This window comes from Gambusia affinis, linkage group LG15, assembly GCF_019740435.1.
Source record: "Gambusia affinis linkage group LG15, SWU_Gaff_1.0, whole genome shotgun sequence".
Classification (NCBI taxonomy): Eukaryota; Metazoa; Chordata; class Actinopteri; order Cyprinodontiformes; family Poeciliidae; genus Gambusia; species Gambusia affinis.
Genome location: NC_057882.1, coordinates 19,238,132 through 19,262,492, shown reverse-complemented (window position 1 = coordinate 19,262,492; position 24,361 = coordinate 19,238,132). Strand labels below are relative to the sequence as shown.

General features: G+C 41.5%; 1 protein-coding gene across 2 annotated transcripts in view; it reads right to left on the bottom strand.

Moving 5' to 3' along the window:
- The window catches only part of nrip1b (nuclear receptor interacting protein 1b), a 53,060-nt gene extending 29,456 nt beyond the window's left edge, over positions 1-23,604 (bottom strand). Inside the window, exon 1 of one of the 2 annotated variants that reach the window (XM_044140444.1) lies at positions 23,255-23,604. The gene's annotated coding sequence lies outside the window, so the exon portion shown is untranslated. Of the gene's footprint in view, positions 1-15,239; positions 15,394-23,254 lie in introns of those variants that run through there. The other variant, XM_044140445.1, reaches the window with a different exon arrangement.
- Positions 23,605-24,361: the final 757 nt, after the last annotated feature.

Below are 24,361 nucleotides of genomic sequence, written 5' to 3'. Positions count from 1 at the left end.
TCTTGGCTCTGAGCATTTCTTCTGACGGCATTTCCTCAGACGGCAATACTAGCTATGGGAAGAAGTGGAGGAGATCGATCATTTCACAGTTTACCCGTCTCATACTGTCACAACATGGAGACAGTTTTATCAAATATGTTTTATCAAGAAGCATCCTGCTGCTTTAAACTACAGCTGATGTCTGCTGCAGGATTCATAACTGTTTACAAGCGATACTGTAAATGGGCATACTGTCCTCCTGACTGTTTACATACAAGAAATTGGCAAAATCTGATCCCATATTGGCTTTCTGACTATTCCTTTTCCCAGTAAAACAACTGCTGCTTAAATAAGGTGCCAAAGGGTGTGGAGCGGCGTGGGCGAAGGGATAAAACCAGAAAATGAGAGCCGGTCCAAGACATGCGGAGAAGACTAAAGTCGAAGCTCTGATTTTCCTTTTTAAAGATGAGCTTCATCTCTCTATTAATGTCTACTCCAATTTCAAGTTTTTTCTAGTCAGTATTATTGTGTGACAATTCAAAACAAAAGTACAATACAATCCATTTCGAACAAACAATAATCGAAATGCCAAAATGGAACTGCTGGTTCTCTGTGCTTCGGAAACCTGTACTCAGCATTTCTGGGCTGCGCTGTTCCCTGTAATGGAAAATGGCCTGGGTGGATAAAGCTTTGTGGGTCAGACATAATTAAGATGCTGAGTAATTGCACCAGCATGTTTATATTAACATTACAGGAGCCAAGCTGAAACTGGAAAACGGCATGCCTTAAAGTAAGAGCAACAGTTAAAAACATTAAACACCTGGAATATGCAACCAAAGCCCTACTTTCCCCTCTGAAAACACCTGCTGGTGCGTGCATTTAGGATGTGCAGCACAGTGCGCTTTCTGCAGCCAAGGCCTGATGGCAGATTCCACTGGGTCGAAACCTCACCCAACAGCTGAAACAAACGCTTTCTATCGCTGTTCCTTTAAGTTTTGGACCTTTTCTTCTCTTCCATCCTCTCTAGGGGTTTTATCACCGCGACTTTTCTCTTCCATCTATTCGTTCACCCTTTATGTCTCGCACAAGGGTTGGCTGGATTTGAGGCAGGCAACTACAAAGCAGTTAGCCAAGCATCTCTTGGCTTGGTGCACAGTGAATAAGACACTCTCATTACTGCCCTTAAAAAGCTCTTGGCCTGACAAAACCCATCGCGGACACCAGACAGATACGGGAGTGTCACAGGAACGGCTGAAGGAGTTAAAGGCGACTTTCACCCCAACAACTCAATTGGCATTTGAATGTGTGTGTGTGTGTGTGTGCGCGCCTGTGGCTGATGGCTTCTGCGCCCCCACCCCCACCTTCCTGTTCCCCTTTCCTGTTCCTCTTTAATGTCACAGGACTGGCTCATATGACCTTGAGCGACAGCGTTGGCACGGCAAGAGCGAGAGTTGCCTCGCCTGCAGGCGCCCTTGAACTGGATCTGCAAGACAAAAAAATAAAGAGGGGGGAGAAAAAAACCCTCTCTCTCAGGCTGATAGACATCTCTTCTCTCCCCCTAGCCCAATCTCCTTACCCCTTTCCCACCTATCCCTCCCTTCTTTCTCAACAACTCTGATCCAATCAGTGCCACTCGTTATCTGCTCTCCCCGGTGGAGAGGGATTTATCGGGATGCTGTATCTTTAACCTCCCTATCGGTCCAAGATAGAAACAGAATTTCAAAATGTCTGACTGGAGCGTGTGGATTTATTTTTAACCTCCTACTCCCTTACGCGCAAGCTCGGTGCCATTTCAGGGAAGGGGATTCTAGAGGGGGCCAGGAAGGGGCTGCTTTAGGGATTACACCTGTGAGATGAGAAGGTCCTTCACAAACGTAGGTGTTGTTTGCCGTTTGGAGAAATTCCAGACTGTTTTCCTGCTGCCTGCGCTCCGAGCCACTGGCACACGGTGACCCGCCGCAGCTTCCAAACAAACACCCCGACCTCTGCCCTGGGGATGAGCACGGAGCTCGGCAGCCAATCAAAACTCTCCCGCTCAGAGAAGGGGCGGCGACTCTGGAGAGTTTGTTTTGACAGGTTGATGATGATCTGCTGGGTTCCTCTGAAGACCTCGGATTTTCCAAAGTAAACACTGTGGTCCATAGTCCAAAGTCTCTGACTTCACTCTGCACTATCAAAGTCAACTTTCTGCCTGAGAGAGGAGCGCAATTCAGCGTGAAAGCACAAAGAGGGGTTTTATTGGCAGGCAAACACTAAGGCACCCTCCCTGCAACTGAGACGCAGGCAACCAAAGTTCAACTAATACAGTCAATATTTGCACTGCCCTGCTCCAAGCAATATGCTCAATAATAAGCCTGGAAATTCAGACATTGTTAAAATATAATGTGTGCACATCCCTTCATTCTTTCTACATTATGTCCAAGGATAGTAGTCTGAAAATAATATATTCAATAACAGTTCAATTTTAGTAATAAATCATACTGTTATTATCCACGTTCATTGGAAAGAACTATAAAGTTATATGTTTATATGAGTTGTATTATTGATGAATACAACAAAGTGTTAGAAAACTTGGGGTTAAAGTTTTTGTGTTGGAGGGAGTATTTATGTTTGTATTCAGCTTATAGATGCCAATGCTAATATGTTAGCACTAGCACTAATGCTAACATCCTAACAAACATTTAACATTGAGGCAGTCGTTAATCAACGGTAGTTTTGGATGTGGTTGGTAGGGGAAAGATCCACATAAAGATTAACCAATCAGCAGGAGTTTGGAATCGTCTAAAGATTCAATTAAAAGAAAGCATCTACAATAATCCTTCCCAATATTTTCCATCAACTGTGCTTACGCAGATTAAATAAAAGCATATACTTTAATGGGCTTTATGCGATGACATTCAGGATCCTATACATTAATGCATAAGTTAAGAAAATCTTGGAAATCCTATGTTTTCTATTAGATTCAAAACGATTACCTCTGTCAAAGAAAGTAAAGCCCATTCTCTCTTTCATGAGTCAAGTGTAGCCTATATCTACCCAATAAGAATCCTTTAAAGAAAATGAGGAAATTTCTCCCTACAGAATCTGAATCAGCAGGTCAGACCTTTAAGGAAACCAGAAGTCAGTATCAGCCAAGAAAGTCAGATTGGTGCATCTTAAGTTTTTATGCCTCATTTTGGAACTGAATTCATTGTTGTTTCTTTTTAACAATGGAATTTGAATGACAGCTTGATTGATTAAGTGCACTTTAAAAACTGCTTGTAGCTGTTAAACCCACAAAATTTTTACTCTGAAATATTAATTAAACTCCACAAAAAATTTTCTACCAATTACACCATTTTAATTCCAACGTCCACCTTCCTTCTTGACCAAAGTGCTGATTGTCTTTAATCTTAACTTTTGGAAAATGTATTGTTATCACATTATGTCATAAGCAGACCTGCTGGAAACCATCTGCTCAAGGCACAGTAGTGGCTCCCCATCACACAGACACATGAAAGTAAGAAAGAAAGAAAAAAAATCAGGACAAAAATACAAAACTGGCTGGAGTGGCAGAGTTCTGGTTCTGACCGGTTTTCAGCTAGGCTCGCCTCACCTTGGCGCACACAAATGTTGAGAGACAGGCCGCAGCACGCATGCACTTCCCCCCCTAGGAGGCTGCTGTTGATCGACACGAGCAGTCTCCACAATTAGCGTTAAGGGGCTCTGGCACAAAGACATGAAGTTCTGGGGCTAAGAATAACATTCGACAGGTCTGCTGCCCGCCAGCACCGCGGGCCCAGAGGAGAGCGGGACATGCGGACCAACACGGACTTTCGCCACTAATCCGATCCCCCTGCCACGTTTAGCCTCACCTCAGGATATCATGCCTTGTTTGTTAGCGCGACACCTCGGCTAATAAGGCTGTTTTTAAACAGAGCGAAACCAATGCGATTAGCATCAGCTGAGACTAATATAGAAAAAAAAAACAACAGAAACGGCACAAACACTTAATTGGCGCGAGCATGTTTGCTCCCATCAAAGGCCGGGGATCTACTTTTCATATCAGGGAGATGTGCTAAAATATTAAAAAGGGCCTACTGTAGAGCTCTTCCCTTCCAGAAGAGCCAAAAGGAAAAAAGAAAAAAAAAACACAACACAGAGTCGTTTGTGGAAGCACCACAGTGTCCTGAGAGATTCATTACAGGCAGATTTGTTCCACATAGTGAAATATGAGTGAGCTCTGCTGCCTGAAAATTGCATTGCTCCATAAGTAGACCCCGACGCCTGAATAAGCCTGCGATTTTCAGTTCTAAAGGTCTTAGCTCAATATAACAGCTAGTGCAATTATTTGTGAGGAGGAGATCAAACCCAGTGTTTATCCCGCTTTGTCTGTCTGAGACACAAAGGGTACAAAGGAGCGAGCGACGCCGCCTGCGCAGTCAATATTAAAAGTGCAGTGATTTAAGACTCTTCTTTACCTGCCACTTCACAGCTTTCCGCCAAACGATTCTACTGGAGCGAAATCTGGAAAACATGTTTCATGTATCAATTTCGTGTACACAAAAATTGATAATATGATCTTGCTGCCGACTCGGCGATATACCTGGCTTTACTGCTGAGGCTACAGGTAGACGGGATTTCATCATGATTCATTGTTAAATCTATGTTTAACCTGCAATTGAGGCAAGGATTATATTTTGGCTACATTCTTTTGACATGACAGAGATTTTAATCCACATGAACTTAATTAAATCACTAATTCTTCCACAAGGATAAAGCCGTGTCTATAAATCATACAGGAATAAAAACTTAACGCATTTAATCTTGTTGCTGTTGTTGCCCACTGAACTTTTTTTTTATGCTATGCTAAAATTGAGACATATTCAAGAAATTTGTTAAACTAAGTGAAACAAATATAGATCAATTCCACATAAAATTAAGTTTTTAAGCCTTTCTTTTTGTTAATTATGATGATTTTCTGCTTATAGACATATCTAAGGTTAGAATGCGAGTACGATATATTAGTATTAACATCGGTATTGGCCGATGTCAGTCATTTCTCCGATAAGTAAGAAAGTGCCCAAATTGATAGCTGATAATTATTTCCATCTTATTGCCATTTGTGGTTGCATTTGGTCACGTGACACTGAGTCAGGATTAGTGATGTGGTCATTTCTCTGCTTCAACTTGGAATATCCCAACTACATATCCTCTTCAGTTGATGAGCTACAGTGTGTGTACTGGTAATGGTTTTATTGTCAATGCAATAAAATTAATTACTTTTTTAAAGCAGTACAAATAAAACTCCTACCTTATCTACCTCTGAGACGTTCTGTCAGCGCTCTGCCTTTGTTTTACAAGCGACTGAGTCACAGAGGTACAGCTGCTTTACGAGGGCGTACTAGTTCGGGTAGAAAACAACGATTCTGGAACACTGACATGTTTCTTTGATGGCAAGCTGAACATCGACTCAGGTGATCTCAAAAACGTGTGTTGTTGTCAGTGGCACAGCCTGTGAAGATGCTACGGAAACATCTGCCAACAAGTTGAATGTTTAACAGGACTGTTGTAAAAGATGTGCATCGTTTTCATCCGCTGTTGCATTAAAATATGGCGATGTGTGTTATGCTTTAGCGCTGTTCTGCCAAGTTAGGGATTTTTAGTTCTCAAGCAAGCAAAATTAAGTTAGGATAATATTACTAAAAACTATGACAACAAAGAAAAAATTGTTTTTGCATTTAAGTTTGGGGTACTGAAGTTTTTTTTTTTCTGTTGTAGAAAAAACTGGGAACAAAACTGAGGTATTCTTCTTTCAGCCTGCTGACAGGCAGTGTGTAGCTACAGGTGAGGCAGGGGGCGGCTCCATGCACAGCACTCCACTCACTCCAATACTTTAACAATGTAGTGAAAATGCTCCCACATATCTGTTGATCTTAATAAAATTATTTCCGTTTCAAGGAATATAAAGTTTGACTTGCGCCAGTTTTCAACTCGCATCTCAGGCCCTGACACAGATAACATAAAAAGGGGGTCATTACAGCTGAATAAGCAAATATATATATGGCTCACTCGTAAACCGTGGTTGAACTTGTTCCAGTAAATAAACTGACCTGAATAAAGCCAAGCAAATCTGGGGGAAAGCCGGATATATTTAGAAAAAAAAAAAAAAAAAAAAAAAAAACAGCCACCGGTGTGACAAAGAAGGAGAAATGTGAAAAGAATCTTTACTTAAAACCATGTGTGGCTTGGGGTTTGAGCTTGTCGGGTCTGACTGCAGTAATCAAACGCTATTACTGGAGACTGAGCGAGGGGAGGGAGGACCTTAAAGGAGGTGGCAGTGCTTTAGAGACTCTGCTCCACTGTAAGGCTTATACTATGAAGGGTTTTTTTTTTTTTTTTTTTTTTTTTAAGTGAAGTGCGAGGCTGCAGAGAGAGGAGAGACCTCGGTGCTCAGCTTGGGGCGTATAATCTATGGTTCATTTGCAGCTTTTCTCCCCCGGTATGACAAGCCGTTTACAAGACGTAGCCTCTGCCGCTGACCCAGTTCTGAGTGGCTGCGTCTCGCGACAAGGCCCTGCCTCCCCATCAGGCCCCGCTCCTCGTCTAACTGACGATAACACCGCCACCCTCTGCCTCCGTGAACTGTGGGAAAAAAAAATAGGTCGCCCTGACCCACTTTTCTTCTTGCTTTCTTTTTTTTTTTTTTTTTCCCTCTCCCTCCTTCATCCCCTCCCTAAAATCGTGTGAGGAGCTCTGCAGAGCGTGATCGAGGGAGACAGTAAAAACGGGGGGGGAGGGTGGTGGTGAGGTGTAAAAGAAGAAAAGAAGTTTTTTTTTTTTTTAAATGATGAAACGGACACATGAACTGCTCTGTGATTGATCCCTGCATTCTGCCTCTGGATTAAAGGAACCCATATTAGCTGACCTGGTGTATTTTTGGCAGCAGCCCCTCCCACGCCTTGAAACAACAACCGCTCCTCAGGGGTTAGCATCATCTGCAGAGTCTATCTCCAGGTTTCCATCTCTCATCCTCTACATGGTCATTATCTCGTGTCTCACTCAAAACGTCTAAATTAGATACTTTGCTTTTTTAAAACATGAGCATACACACACACACACACACGTCATTTAACACCAGCTAAGGTATGACATGTCATCCAAGTTGAAAAATTACGAGCCTCTCCTGGCTAAGAGAGGTGTTCCAGGGCTAAGTGAGCCATGAGCTGCCCTAATGCTTGGTAGCATGACACTGGCCCCCTTTAAATTCCTCCATGACGGTCAGGACAGCACATGATATATCTGAGATCACACACACGGTGCTCTCATGCAACCACTTCCTTCTCCGAGCCGCGCTCTCTCATTCACCTCCTATTTTTTCTCGCCCTCAGCCCCCGGTCTGTTCACCACATCGCGCCCCTCTCTCACAACCGCTGACTCTTTCATTCATTCAGGACGGAGTTTGTTCCGCCGGGGGCCCGTCTAGATTTCTCGCCGCCGCCGCCGATCACGCAAAACGGCTAATCAACGCGCACCTTCCACTGCTAATTTAAATATTTATTCACCTGCCAAAAACCATCGCTCATCACTCAACGGTGCCTTGCTGTTGCTTAGCAACCTTTGTTTAGTTCCACTCAAGAGCTAAATTTGTAGGTCTCGGATTGACATTTAATTATTACCTTTTGAGAACGTTTATAGACTATTTCAGCAATTCTTCTTGAGTTTTGGAAGCTTTTTTTTTTTATGCGTCACAGTTGCTCCCAGGCACTGGTTGCTCTGTATTACACACACAGTGACACATCTCAGCTCTTCTGTAAGCAACACATCCCTTGTGCCGGCAACATGCAGGTATTGTTGGAGGAATACAAGGTTTTTCATCTTCTTTTCCAGCCAATAATTTAAGCTCCAATACCAAATGCACTGTAGTTTTCTCCACAGTAGCACAGTATCCTGGGTGTGTCGGACATATAAGGGAAAACCCCATGTTTCCTGTCTGTGTCATGTCTTAACATGTAGCATAACATACAACTGTGAAAACCAAGTTGACGGCTTATTTAATAAAATAGTGCTAAGGGCTTGTAAACTGTGGTGTAAAGTGTATGTGCCTGGAAAACGCATAATAACCACCCTCAATACAAGTTTTATAAATGTTGAGCATTTCAGTGATGGCCACAGAAAATTTTCAGTGACCCCTCTTTCGTTCTATGAAATATCTGGAATTGCTAGCTCGAGTGAGTACGTCGATTCGTACGCGCTCCAACCTCAGACGTCTGAGTTTTGCATCAGTTATTTGCCAGGCTCATGGTCTTCTACCACAGAGTGTGGCACGAAGACCCGATAGCAAGAGCAAGTCCGGAAAAGCTGGTTTAAAAAGCGAATCTGATGGCTGCAATCTGGGAGCAGAGTCACCAAATGACTGTGGTGAACCCCTGGAACCAACATGTTGTAAAACAGCAGCTACTAAACACGACAATACAACACACATGTATCTCCACCTAAAACTTAACAATCATATGATGCTTTCAAAAAAAATTAGCTCTGCCTGCTCCCAATACTAAATAGAAACAACCAGTTAGAGCCAGAAGGAGGGTCTTAGAGCTGTCAATCATGCCGGTGTGTGTGTTTCTCACTGACTGGCACAATTAATTTTAACCATCCAGATATGCCAGATTTTCCACACATTTGCCGAATATTGACAAAGTTGTAATAGAAACGCAGCTAGTGAAGATAACTACGAGGTATAAATAAGGTCTTAATGTCTTCCAGTGTAAAATAAAACCCCAAAAATTAGCCAACATGTCTAGTAAACAGATCAGGCAACTGAAGGCACAAACTGACTACGCTCTGGTATTACCAATGATCCATAAAGATACATGAGAAATAGACACAGATTTCAATTCACCACTCAAACATTTACAAAAAACTCATCAACTTGTGCAGAATCTTCCATACAACAGATTTGCACATCAACCTTTCAGTTGTTGATTTTGGCGCACTCTACCCGAACAGTTGGTGTCGCTAGTGAGAAAAATTACACTACTCCAGTATAGAAATGGATGTAGAAGTACAGTCCTACAACACAAACAAAAACCCTGTTTTCATCTGAACAGCTTGGATTTGACAAAAAACAAGTGCAAAAAAAGGAAAGAATGACAAATCTAGATGTTTTTTAAAAGCTCCACAAATCAGTTAACCTTCACATCCATGGTTGATGCATTCTCCAAAATATTTATTTGGTCCTCACATTTTCTGTGACTGACATCTTTTAATACTCTCACTGGTGTTGTGTCTTTTCTCTTACATGCATTTGTGCAGCAAAATCAATATTAGAACAATATCTGGTGTTTAGTAGTCGTTGTATAAAAACAGTGAGGTCTCTTCTGTTGTTTTTCTGTTTAAGCAGAGTTTTTCCATCTGCTCCAGATGGTTATTTTCCCATCAGGCTTTCATACTGACCCATGCCTACTCAGCAAATGTTTTACAAGTTTGTTACATTGATCTCATTAAAGGAGACATTCCTTAAACATTAGAGTGCCGCATGCTAGCGCCTCCCCATCAAACAGATGCCACCGTCTCCGTGTGTTTTTGTGGTTCCTCCTTAGCGTTAGCCGCAGTTTGACTCTTTTAAACAGCAGACGAGGGTTGACCTGCCTCTAAACTCTCAACATCTCCGTGCTACGCCCACTGCGTGCTAACGGTGACCCGGTGCACACATGTATGCCGGTGCCTCGGAGACAGCCATGAAGTCTTCTGCTCCACTTTCCCATGTTTCCATGCAAGCACTGAAACTGCTTTGTTTTATACTTTGTGTTTTAAAGCAACTCATATGGGCAGAGGAAGAACAAAGCAACTATTGGATGGAGGAGAATGAAAGCCCTATTTTTTTATTTTTTCTGCAGGGGTTGGTGGTGATAGTTCCAGTTAAGGGGGCGGATGTAGGTCAAGCCCTGCCTCTTCGTAAGTACCAAGGTCAATGCTGAATGGAAGGGAAGGAGGCTTAGACACAAAGAGGCCCTGGATAAAGCACATTTGTCTGGCTCCTGTGCCAATGTTCGACTTGTAAACACGGTTATACAAGCACCTTACTCCTCTATGATAACCTTTGGTGTGATCTCAGTGCAACAAAACAGAATCACACATATTAAACCGTTAACAGCTGAAAAGGACATGTGAGTTAGTAATGTGTCAAGCGTCTTATTGGACACAGGGCAGCTACACAAGAGGAACACCTCTGGCTGGTCGAGTCTGAAAATAATCAACCAGTTTATACTGGCTACTGGTTGCTTTTACTGTATCTGTATAGTTCATAGTTAAACTGAGGAGACAGCAACTGGTTTTTGATGTCACAACCTGCTGCTACACATAGAGGAGAGGTCTAAAGCCCGTTCTGCAGCGGGTCAACACTCCAGAACATCCAGCTGGCCAAGACACGAAAGGAGCAAGATAAAAAAAAAAGTCAAAATTCTTTGGGTAACCAAGGTTGTTTAAAACAACTAAACTTTTCCAGGCCTTGGGACCTGAAAAAGCATTAGCTAGGAGGCTTGGAGACCCTCTTTGCAAACCAGAAAACAATACTGCGAAATATTTAAAGAGCAAACTTTTAGAATGTTTTCATCACTCTTACACTCAATTATTATTACATTGAGTAATTTTAAAGTTTAGCATGTTGCCTCAAAAATGTCTGATTTTAGCTTGCTATGCTATGTTAGCTTGAGGAGAAAAGTAGTTTGCTAAATCTGACTGGATGACTCAGAAAGCATGCCAAGTAATATTTCAATTAAATTATTTTAAGATATATTTTATAATGAGGACTGACATGAAGATTAGCTTGTATGAAAAAATAAAAAATAAAAAATAAAAAAATCCAGATTTTCTGACTAAAATGTATTGGATAATTTTTTTCTCTCATCCTCCTTCAGGTTTTCAGAGGACCAATGAGAAACACTGGTTCAACAGGTGTTGGTCACTAAATTTTAACTACAGGACTTATGCGTGTATTATTCCAAATTTACAAAATAAAATATTTACTCTATACACAACAGCAGAAGAAAAATAGGGATGTGATTTGGAATGGAGAGCACCAATATATTGGGCCTGATTTCCTAAATTTCGGGAGATCGGCAATTGGCCGACACTTGCATGAGAAACCAATATTATCCACTGATTTTACCGCCACAAAGACCGAGCAGGTCAAGTCTGCACCTGCGTAGTTAATAGTTCCCTCACTGTTGCCAATTACTTTTAAGACAAAATTCATAACTCAGAGTTCTGATCATCACTTGTCTAAATTAGGGATGCAGTGATGCGAGAATTTGGGTCAATATCGATAGCCAATATTTACTAATGTTATATATATTACCGATATTTAATATTTTGAAACCTTAACAAAAAAAACAAACGTCACCGCTGATTCTCTGATTCAGTTAAAATCCCCCCAATCCTGCAATACAACATTATCACATGACCAAACAAATACCATGACTCATTTTTATTTATTGGGCTGATAATGAATTGGTGAAAATGACCAATATCAGCTGACACCAATATTAGCGCCAATAAACTGTGCATCCCTAATCCACATCTAAATACAGCCAAATGATTGAGCTTTGAGGAATATTTACAGACTTAAAAAAAGAAAGCAGATAAACAACAGCTAGATGCTGGCTCCCCAACACATCTACCCGTCATCAGGTAGACTTACTTCCTGTGATCATTTTGCAAATGATTCTTTTATCCTGCTTTAAGCATCTGCACTTAAAGTTAGGATGATTGTAGCAAGGCAATAACCAAAAAAAAACAAAACTGAGACTTCAAAAATGGGTGGTTTTGTTCAGAATTTGTTTACAGAGTAGTAATATGCTGCATAGCCCAAATTTAGACTTTAATTAGGCCAACAAAATAAAGAAACAGCAGAATTAATCACCGATTTGATTTTCATAGATAAAGACACAAGATATTCTGAAAAGGTCACTGACACTGTTCGGATGAACTGCTATTTGGGTGACCCCCGTCGGAGTAGTTGTATAAAGTTAGCTTGGGTCTTGATATACCCAGGCATATGGTAAACATATCCATGAGGCAGAGATGTGAACATAGTAGCATAAAAATACTCTGGGGCAGAGACAGCAGGGAGCTCTAAAGTGAGACAACGAGCCAGTGAGGTTGAAACAGCAGGGCAGCTGTAGAGTGTCTAAGTGAGGGAAGGCAACTGCAATAACAGGAATCCAAGCGGCCAGCTCACTCTGCACATGAATCATTGTGCACAAGAAATGACCTTTCCCTGACATATGCTGGTTTAAGTGATTGAGAACCGAGAGGATGACTAAACCTGCTCTGTTTGTCACCGCAGCCGAAGCATGACACAGAATAGCGGTCGGGCCGTGGTGGAGCTTAGACAGTCGGGATGCGTCTGGCACGACCTCAACCCCGTTTGACCGTGGAGTGATTACCAACTGAATGACAGCCCCTACAGCAACACATAGCCCTGTGGCGAGCGTCCTCCCCCCAACCGCCACCGCCATTGCCCCTCCCTTCATCCTCATAAACATGCAAGGTCAGGAGAGAGGAAAGCGGGTGAGGCTGGGTGAACGGTGTCACATGATTGGATCTCCTTCTGGAGAGTTACTTAAAAAGCCTCAGCAATCAGGTCAAGGTCAGGCCTTAATGCCAAAGGAAAAGAGAGAAGTCTGTAAATGCGTGCATGTGGAAGAGTGCACAAATAGAGAGGAGCTGGAAGAGGTGGAGTGTGGAAGGCGGGAGGGAGGAAGGTCCATTCGCTCTACATGTTCAGCAGTCCTGGGTCCTTGATAACTTGAAAACAAGTTATGATTCTATTAGCCATATTAATCTTCCCGCTTAGTAGACACTTTTATTCAAAGTCACTTACGCGATTATCACTCTTCCACATCTCTTTTCATTTCTGCAGCTGGATATTTACTGAAGGAATCCAGGTTAATTGCCTTTGCTCAAGGGCAGAGGGTGAGCAGAGCATGAGCCAGCAATCTTCTGGTCACCAGTCCATTTTCCCTAAGTAATAGGTCACACGGCTGCCTCCAGTCATCAGCCCATTGCTCTCCATCTCTTCTCAAATGGCTCCTCTCTACAACCGGGAGCCTTCTAACACAATTCTGAGAAAGCTGTAGTTCTCAACCACAGTCTCTCTGTTTACTTCCTACAGTGAGAGCTGTAGTGCATAACACCACCTCACTAATGGATTTACAAGTAGGCTGGAGCTTCAATAAGAAGGACAGCATGTTTGAGAAACTCACAAGAGCACTTGAAGGGAGACTGAGGTTATGCCAAATGACCTTGGTCCTTCCTCTGTGGCAAAGCAGTGCACTTATGTTTCCATTTAGACACATTGCAAATGTTCAACCATGTTTTACCAAAGAAAGTGCAATGAGCCATGTAGGTGTGCGTTGACAATATGCTATGGATTGAGAAGTCTATCTGTAATTTGAGAATTGTTACAGGGAAATCTTTTGCCTCTCTAATGGAACATCTTGTTTGATGATTGACAAATCTCCACTTGGACCAACACAAACAGTGAGGCATTTCAAAGGAAAAGCAGTGGTATGCTCCTCAATGAAGCATTCTGATGGGCTATCCAAAGCGTTGACTTGTCACGTCCATTCGCACAGGTATTCTGTTGCCCGGCAACCATTCAGCTCATCACTAGTAGTTCATCTGGTGCTGTGTAACTTTTTGGCTGAGTTTCTAGAATGAATTTGTAGCATAAGTGATGGTAATGAATGAACACATTGCCACAAAAATGTGAAGATTTAAGTTTAGTTAAGGGTTTTGGGTCAATTCCCCTTTGGCATTTTGCCCTAGCTTACTTCCATACCTGTAAACAAACCGTTTTGTAATTTATTAGCCAGCCACATAAACCAGCTTTCACCCACTTTAACCGTGTATTGTTTTCTGAACATTTTATATTACAACTATTTGCAGTGATCCAAACTGGGCCACTCGACTTAAGAAATATATAAAATTATGACCTCTCAACAAACCAAAATAACACCATGCTCTTACATAACATTTAGTAGAGTAATATATCAAACAAGCACACTTTGAGTAGACTAAAATGCTCTCTGCATGGTTGGGTTGAATTGCTGAAATCAGCTCCCATTTTCGCAGTTGCGTGACGAAAATTGCATCATTTAGTTCTCAGCCTCATGTTGCAACATTCAACTTTAAGAGGTCAATTTTTCACCCTGAGAGCAGGATGGATAGTTTTGAGGAACAATTGTCTGAGGCCATGAGGAAGTACCTAGTGTTGGACCAAGACACTAATCTTCCCCCGTTTGGTTCTGGTCCAGTGGAGCGGGTCGACGTTGATGACTCCTGTCCTTTTTTTATCCGACAACATATAAAATAAAATAAAATCATTATTTCCTCCACCGCAAGAACTTGTGAACTACGTGATCATGCGTCGACAGTTCGACTTCGGCCCAATTATGCGAGGCCCTGAATTCAATTACAAAAGGATGTATAAAAGTTTCATTTTAGGTGGGTAGAAAATCCTGAAATTGCTGTTGGTACCAAACATCCAGTGGCGGACTGCTCCTCTTACCTTTCCAGGTATGAAATGACCAAAGAAGGGGTGAAATGACCAGAACCCATTCCTTGGAAATCACCCAACACCTTCACTCTCATTTTAGCTGAATTGAGCTAATCTTCACTTTATTCACAGTAAAAAGAAATTCCAGAACCAGAGCCCTCAATCTCATACTGTGATATACATGCCCTCTCCTTCTCCTCCACCTCCTTCTCTCTCTCTGCTGTCGTCCTGTGCAATATATCCATCATTCATTCATAAATTCTGAAAACTCCTCTTTAGTTAATTGCCTGGGAAAATTTAATTTAAAAAGAAAGCTTTTAAAAGAGAAAGATATAATTAAGTTGCAGGGATTTCTCTGCCCGCTCCTTGTCCGGGAGGGGTGGACCGAGGGGACATGTGCTGCGAGCCGTGCTGCTCTGCACCGCACCGTGTCAGGGAAGTCATACACCCATGTTTAAAGCAGAACGTTACGTAAAGCCTCCCCCTCTCTCCACAGGCTTACTGCACCAGACGCTGTGTCCTTGCCTGGGCTGCTCAAGGTTCCCAAAAGGACAGGCTGCTAAGAAGTTGGGAAGGACAGGGCCCTGTGATAGCCTGCGAAAAGAGAGGGTGGAGGGGTTGGGTGGAGAGCTGCTGCCTGTGACAGCCTTGGACTTTGAATTCAGCGCCAGACAGGCTCATGCATCAATCCCTCAACTTACAAAGACAAACCACTAACCTTGACGAGGCCAGGGACTCTTCAAGAATGAGTGGCATTTTCACTTAGCCGCAAGCTCCTCGTTTGCACTCCAGCCACATAACCTGGTTAAAATAAGATCCAGCTGGATAACGGTCGACCTCACCCTCTGAGCTCGCTGACCCTGTGTTCTGGCCTTCAGCCCTTAGGCCACTTAGGTGCACGGCAAGAACCTTTACAATAATGCACTTGGATGCAGCAGAAATAGTTTTTGTAGAGAAGATATCATAGCCTCTTCCAACAGATGAACAGCTACAACAAAGCCCAGCACAGATTTAATCACATGCTTGCATTCTTAGACAGCCACAACAAAAGCTGAAAACACTCGTTCCTCTGTGAGAAGCAGACATTTTCTATTACATGCACATCCAGGCTTGGCAGGTCTCCTATCTGCAAGCGTCTGTCCTCGCTTCCCGATACAGCCGCCCACTCTTTCGCGGCAGTGACTCTGGCCTGCTTGTGGCAAAAAGAAAAAAAAAAAAAAAAAGCAGAAAAAACAAAAAGAGACCATTCCCTTCTCTGACTGCAGTATCCTGACTGGGCTTTCACCATGATGGTAGCGAAACCTTCCTACTGCACCTCTAGAGCCCTCAGGGCAGCAGCTCTGCTACAGGAGCAAGGGAAGCAGAGAGAGAGAGACAGAAAGAGACAAGAGGGAGTCAGTTCCAGTCCACTCCACTAGTGTGACCACTGTGGTCTGGCCAGGAGAAGTCAGGTCCTCTCACGTCACCCAGGAGGTTCGCCGTTTTGGTCTGCATCTCTTTGATTGTCACCAAATGTAGGACAGAGGGGAGGTAATTGGGTTTTGGAGCTGAGCTTATAACTCTCGGTACATACTAGGTGCAGCAGCAATCCCTCAGTGATCAGTAAACTTTGGGTTGCACAGCTGTGCGACTTGAAAGGCAGTAGGGCTGTAACGATTCATCAAATGATTTGAGTACCTCAATTATTAAAATTCCTCAAGGCAAATTATCTGCCTCCAAGCTTTGTTAAATTATGTTTTACTACTCAGGGCCATGAGTTCCGTCCAGATGACTATTTGTGTTGCGCAAAGCTCTCATTTCCGCCAATGAGTTGTTGAGAAATGCTAAGTACTATTTGCATAGCATAGGGTGACCAAACACGCTCCGGTGTATGTGTTTGAGTGTGACAAAGGTGCCAAAGTTCCCGTCGCTCACATAAACACAAAAGCTACTAATGGCTGTACAAAGTGAGAGTTCATCTATTAAATTGACAGAAGCCAACCGCAGAGACTAAAACATTTAACCTACATATTATTTTTATTATTAAATCGACAAATTTCTGATTTTATTGATTTAAATAATGAGCTGCTTTTATTATGGGTTAGTTTTCTAAGCTACAGAAAGGTAAATGATAAGGATGCACAAATATGTAAATTTGGGCTGATATTGATATCCAGTATAAATGCTGCTGTTATTACAAATATTTTATTTAATTACGCAATTGTCAGAATAATCGATAATTACTCGAACAGCCATAAAAGGTAGTTGTACATTAAACATGGAATTTATTGGACCAGCAATATCTCCTTCCCTAGTCCTCCTTCCCTTTAGTGGGTGATTTCAGCAGGGTCTAAATAATTCACAGCAATTGCAATCAGCAGCGATCAATCGGTGGGGATAATTGAAGGGCCTGTCATTGCGCCAAGGCCAAGGTGAAAAACGAAGGCAGAGGAGTGACAAGCTGGAGGTGACGCTTGACAGAGGGTGTGGAGGAAGAGGGAGGAGCGTTTCGCTGATGAGCCCGGGTTAGTGCAGGTTTCAGGGGCCACAGAGGAGGAGTTCATCTTTCATCCACACATCTCATCATTCTGCCCCTTTATCTGGGAGCAATGGCTGTAAAGCAGCATTTAGCAGTTCCTGCTTTGTCATCAAAATGACTTCCATTGACTTTGGTTGCCTTCTGTTTCAGGCAGATACAGGAATCGGAGCAATTGTCTTTGAATGATACAACGCTGATATAACAGAGAACCCATACTTACAGCTCATCATATGAACAGCTCACGACACAAAGACACTAAAAGTGACCATGCTATGATCTCGTAGTACAGTACAGCACAGTCCTCAGGAGGGTTTTCTTGTTAAGTTATTTATAATCAGGTAAAATAATATTATATAATTTTAAAAGCTTTTCTCTGAAGAACTACCAGAGACACACTACAAAATGGCCAGAGTAGGTTGATTTTTGGCCTGACAGGACTTGATTGGTACTCTTGTTGGTCGGAAAGTGACCCAGTTGTAAACTGAAAGAATGTAAACAAAGCGTAAAAGTGGGGGACTTTAAGTGGAAGTCTTAAATGAAAGATTCTACTTCTAAGAAAGCAACGGACCAATGTTTTCCTCCTTCCTGTTAAAGTAAGCACTTAAAGGCCAGACCATCTGTGTCAAACCCTTTACCTTCACATGTCATGAAAGCCATTATGTGGTGGTAATCCATTAAAATAATTGCAGTGTGTGTGTGTAATTAATTAATTAATCACAATTTTAATCAAAAACTATATTGACAAAATGGTAAACATTTTCAATTCAAAATCCCTTTTGGCAGCTAAATTACTGAATACAGACATAAACTTAATGATATAAAACATTTATCGTTTTTAATCTGTTATTTAGGTGATTCAGTCATCAGATTGGGGCAAAGTGTTATTATATTCAATAAGTTTTCATGTCTTTCAGGAACCAATGGTCATTCATAGAACTTATTTCAAAATGTGACATTAGCGTTGGGAACGTCTGTGCTGCTGCAACATACTTCACATTGAGATGCTATTTTAGGCTTGAATAGATTTGGTGACAAGACAACTCCAATTAGCTCAACTTGCACACAACAGTCTTTTCCAGCGTCTCATCAGATACATTTTTTTGAGCAAAAATTAATCTCCAGTATGCGAGGAACAGCGGCTTTGTCGTCCTTCACTGTTGTTTGCAGATCTTGTTTGTGCGTCAGATGTAGCTGCTAATATTTTTCTTTATGCTGCCATTCAAAAATAACCATTCAACTCAGCAAAATTATAGAACCAAAGTTTATGCGGAGTCGACTTGTGTTATCTTTCAAATATCACACATTTGAAGTCATTTGAACATTTAAGGTTCAGATATTAACCACAGTTACCATATCAGGAAGCATCAAGGTTTTAAAAGGTTCCAAAATGTCCTCCTATTAGCACTCCGACAGCTCCGAGGAAGTGCAGGAGTGATGGGGAATTTTCTTTTCTGTCCCTCCCCCACTTGTTGCTCGTCACTGCTGTTCAGCCAGCTAAAAGTCGGCTCCAAAACTAAAGGAGATGAAGCCATCCCTCTCATTTAGAGGATGCCGTTTCAAATCTACAAATTGCAAACTAAAAACTGCAGGTCTGATTCGCACATGGCTGCAGGCTAAAGAAGCAGATACTCTGATGATCAACTAGTAAATATCATTATACTCCAAGTCGTTAAAAAGCCGGGCACAAAGTGATCTAAAATTTAGCTGCCGTTTATTCAGAAAATAAATTGAGATAAACATTAATGAAACTATAACAACAAATGTGCTTTCTCATAATTGTTGCTTTTGTTTTACAGAAGGAAGAAAACAGATACTGTGATAATTTTTTGCTTTAAATCCTAGCAGGACTTTAAGTCTGTTAGATAACAGAGGACAGATATTGCATTTCCAGAGGAAAAGCATGGATTCAAATTAACAGTAAAAACATCAGATCATCATTAACTTTTGTCTCATTAATCTGAGAGAAATGCTTCAATCCCAATAAGAAATTTATAGCCTAATTGCTCTCCGCCCAATAACAGCGCTTTGAACCGACTATTGTTGGGGAGTGTTTACTGAATAAACAATAAAACCATTTGGCTGAATGGACACTCCACGTGAATATTATTGAGCCCAGACAATCAGAGAAATGAGGCGGCGGCCTAAAGGTCTGTGGTTTGAATCCCCAGTGGGCTGACAAAAGTGCCGGCCCATAAGGAGATGAGAAACGTATTGCTGTTCCTCAACAGCCACAGTCAAAGTGCCCTTGAACAATGTTCAGTGGCCAACAACACAAGTGCTGGGCATCTCCCAGGTCTATAATAAATCAAGAACTCTGCAGTAAACGCACAACACGTGCTCTGGTGGAATATACATTAATCCTCTCCTCTCTTGCTTCCAGAGGATCACAGTCGTCAAAAAGCAGGAGACCACCCGCTTAGAAGAGACTGATTGTTCGATATCCGTCGCTAAAATCAGCCACACTGCAACACTCTGAAACCCTTAAAAAGACAGAGTAGCAAAACGGCGTGACATTCTGTGTTTTCATCACACCTGCGTGACCACGAAGACGTCAAAACACCCAACATTCCCACGGCGGCGGCGGCGGCAGCAGCAGTTTTAGTTTTATTTGATGGCAGATAAGATTTTGCTGTGATGAAAAGCAGCCGGTACACAAGACAGACAAGTGCAGAGTCCAGTCTTGTGACCGTTCAGCAGCCTTCACATCATTTGCATCGGGTCATTTGAATGTTCTCTGCTGTTGGTTGCAGGTTACTTACTACACATCACTCACCACAGCAGATGGTTCAGGCAAATCAAGCTCGTCTGACACGTGGGTTTGCAATGAGCTACAACACACGGGCCGGGAAAAAAAAATAAAATAGAAGAAAAAAAAAAGGTCGTTTTGTCGAGCAGCTTTTGCATTCAGGCTGTGTGTGTGGAGGTTTTAGTAATCTAAGGCAGCAGAGGACGAACTGAGCTACCTTGAACATCTTGAGTGAGTTCAGGTCAAATAATTAAGCAGCTTAAATGTTCGACAAAAGAAAGGCTAAAAAGGCAGACCTCCAGGCGCAGACGGGACTTAGAGGGCTTTAAACCGTTGCACTCTTTTTTTTTATACATATTACTTAAAATTGTTGTGAGTTTTTTTTTTTTGAGCTGCAACTTACTTCTGAAAGAACTTTTTTATTCAACCTGATGTTACGACACAAAAATTATCCAGTAAGCAAGATAATTTAGCCTTTCAGAATCTGAACTGGAGTTGTACTTTGCCCTCTCGCTAGCAGCTCTGAGAAAACTTCCGGTCCTGACCTCTGCCTCCGCACTCATCCAAAGTCCAATGAGGTAACAAGAACGCCTACGGAGAGTCCATTCCAAAAGTCTCACAGCTGGTCAAAACAGAAACAAAAAAAAACCTTAAAATCTTTGAAATCAATCAAAATATATCTGACCTGATGGTACAAAGGAGAAGATGACACCGGAGAATCAACTCTAAAGAGGAATAGAGAAAGGTTTCCGACTAGAAAACATGGCAGCGGGAGTTTAGGTAGCAAGAACAAACTAAATCAGCATTAATGAGGATCATTAGCAAAGCCATGTTTCCATGGCTGTTTCATGATGGACCAAAGGGAGGAATGTCATCTCAGCTGTGTTGGGAGATTTGTTGTAGCAACACGTCTATGCAACATTTTGTAACAACCTCTACCACAGTGTTTACTCTCTGGTGCCACTGTTTGAGCTTCTGGCTCCGGTTCCCTCCCCCGCCGCTCTGGCAATGTGAGGCTAACGTTTAAAAAAATAAAAAAACTCTGGAAAAAAAAAAAAAAAGTAATTGGGGAAAGCAAAAAAAACAACAAAAAAAACAGAATCAGTTTGGTGAATTACATTCCAAAGGTTTATACTCCGGTCATAACTACCGTCTATTGTGTGGGTTTTATGAAAGTACTGTCCCACACTGAGCCCTGGTGATGTTTGCTCTTCAGTTAAGGTGCATGTATTATGTGGACGTCAGAGATGCACTGAAATATCAGAATCTGACTGGGTCACTGGCATGTCAGAAACTCAAACGTCATACACTTTTTCCTGAATAGTGAATGAATCATTCGTGAGAACATTTAGTTTGGTCTAAGACACCGTTTCCCAACCCTGGTCCTCAAGGCACACTGCCCTACATGTTTTAGAGGTTTCCCTGCATTAATGTGCCTGATTCAACTGATTGCAGTTCAACAAACGCCTGTTAATCAGTCATCAATTGAAATCAGCTGGACTGAAGCAAGGAAATACCTAAAACATGCAGAGCATTGAGGACCAGGGTTGGGAAACACTGGTCTAAGATGACTCAAACTAATCTATTTTCAGGACGTTTGAGTGGAAGTGACAGCGAACAGAAGAAAAAAGCTTTTCACAAGGAAGCCGTCTCTTCTATGACATGACTCTTTATTCAGGCTGCAAGACAGCAAGAGAGCAAGACTTTCGACGTACACCAAGAAGGCCAAAAAGAGTACAGCTAAAGTACTCTGCATCATAAACAATGATACAGAGTACTGTCAGAGTTAGGTATGGCTCTACAAAACACACAGAACGCTATTTATGTAATGCTAACTGTGCTACAAATTAACATAAGATGCTAAAGCCATTTTCTAAGCAATTCATGTCAAGTAGTAATCTGTAATGAGTTGGAATATAGATCGTACCTGTTAAATTGTTTATGAACAACCTGTCAAGTACATACTGCTTAAATTATTACATAACTTCTGTCATTTGATTTACAATTTCCAATACAAGCTATTCTAATTCTTACACTTGTTTTTAAATTTAAAACCTTCCGTTTAACAGATTTTGTTTATGCTGTTCAGAAAGGGACATTTGGATTCTTTCTATTTATTATAGATATTAATTATCCAGTCCAACTGCTTTTCACTTCTGTTGAAATTAGAAGCTGCAGAAGGAGAAATGACTGAAAATTGTTAAAAATAAATAAATGAATGAATAAAAAGAAGAAAAAGTTATCAACCTCAAATTCTTTTAATTCATAAATTATCTAAACATCTCCAAATAAACATTTATTCCTGTCTTCTGTACTAAAAACAGTTTGATAGAATTTTAATATAGAAAAATTAAGAGACTTTTTTTTTAATGCATTCTGTCATGTGATTAATTACAGGTCATTGTTGGGTCAATGGGTATAAATAGTTGTATGAATTGCAGAATGCAACAATAACCATGCATGGACCACATTAACAAAATCCCCAAAACTAAGTCTGTTAAAGTCCTTAATTTACCACCTGTATAGTGTTCAGAGATGCAGAACGCAATCAGCGATTGGAATCAGACAATTTCTCTTTTATTTGGCTCTAGACCATGCTCAGCAGGTCCAATGCTGAAAATGCCAAATAATTGACTTCTTATTCATTGAATGCATCAAAATTAAGAATTACTACCACAAAGTGTCAATAATGAAATTAACTTTTCATTTCTGCATCATTTTAAAATTAATAAGGATTGGGGGCATCTGCTTCGATACATATACATCGATAAAATGTATATGTATCGATGTATATACATATACATCGATACATGTATATCGATGTATATACATGTATATACATGTATATACATGTATATACATGTATATACATGTATATATATACATGTATATATACATGTATATATACATGTATATGTTCACTATACATCCAGGAATAAACATTCTATATATATATACATCTAAATTAGTATACATAAATAATAAATTCCTATCTAATAGAAGCTTTCCAATTTAGAGGAATTCCTAAATTGGACGGAATTCCCATCAGTATAAGCTCAAACACTCTTAGCGGGAGGTTTATAGGATATCCGTGGTCAAAATTAGTAATGGCAACTGTGTCTTCGACAACATGTACTTGCACATCCCTTCATAAACGTTTGCTTAATGGTCTGGTTTTAGGCGGAGAGGACCGGATAGCGTTAGGCTGTTAGCTAAAGGGCTGGCAGCCTCGCACAGCCACTTCTTTATGCAGCCTTGTCAGCGCTACTGTGTATGTCCATATGTGCCCCTGCCCACTTCAACGACACAAAAACAGCCAACCCCATCCTTAGCAAGAGACAATTTCAACTGTCATAATGCTCCACATACTGTCGACCGAGTGTTTCCCCACCCAAAACAGCTTTTACAACGACAATTCCCACATATTTGGCTGTGCGTTCATGTGCGGCACCTAGATTCATTCCCCTACCTGCTAGTCCACCCAACAGTCAGCCGGAGAGGCGCATCGTTATTATTCGACAGGAGGGGAGGCAAATCCAATGAAAGCGGCCGCGACACTTTTGGCAGCAGGCAGAAATGGCGAAGAGGGCTTGACAAAAAAAAGAAAAAAAAAAAAAAAGGAAGGTAAAAAATTTTGCTCCTGACAAAAAAAGCGATACCAATTCAAACTGCGACTGTGCGCGAACTGCGGTGTGGAGCGTGCAGTCTGTGGGAATTGTTTATTCTCGGAGTCCCCTCGCTGTGGAGAAGTGAGCGGAGACTGCCACACTCCTCCTCCTCCTCCTCCTGCTCTGACTGCCCCTGACACCACCCTTAAAGGAACAAGCCTTCGCTCTGCTGCTGCCCACACACTTCCACTGCCACAGGGAACAAGAATGGAGCGAACACGTTTCATCTTGTGCCCATTTCCAGAGCTTACGGCTGCACTGAACGTCCAGTAAAAACACGAAGCCCTACGTAGTGTTGTGTGGAGGAATGGTGTTTCGGTGCCATGCAGATATGCCTGCTGAGCATCATTTCCTCATACTGCCTTCAGCAGAACAAGCTTAAAGTTCAACTGAGTTGTTTTTACAGTGTTAACAGTAACTAAGCGCTGCATTTGTTTGGCTGTACTCAAATGCACTGTCTATGCACTGCTTATGTCTCAAGCTCCAATTCACAAGAAATAGCACAGCAAAAAAGAAGAAAAAAGTGGTTACAATTCATATCCAATTTAACACAAATATACGGCCAGAGCAATGAAATTCATACTAATACAATCCAGCCATATAGATTAGAAACAGTCTATTAGACACAGGTCAGCATAATTCAATTCTTAAATGATAATTTTTTACCCATATTGCCCATCTCTATGTTGATTCCTTTAAGTAGTTGATTTTACATCAATCCTAACCAAAGAATGTGGCGATAGTGGAAATGAACTACTTCTGACCAGGAAGAAACTTATTTATAAGTCCAAAGAGCTACAACCTAAATGAGGATAGGTGGACTGTTTGTCAACTGTCCAGGATAAACAGAAAAAGAACTTTGTGAAATTTATTACATCCAAAAAATATATATATTTATTACACTCAAA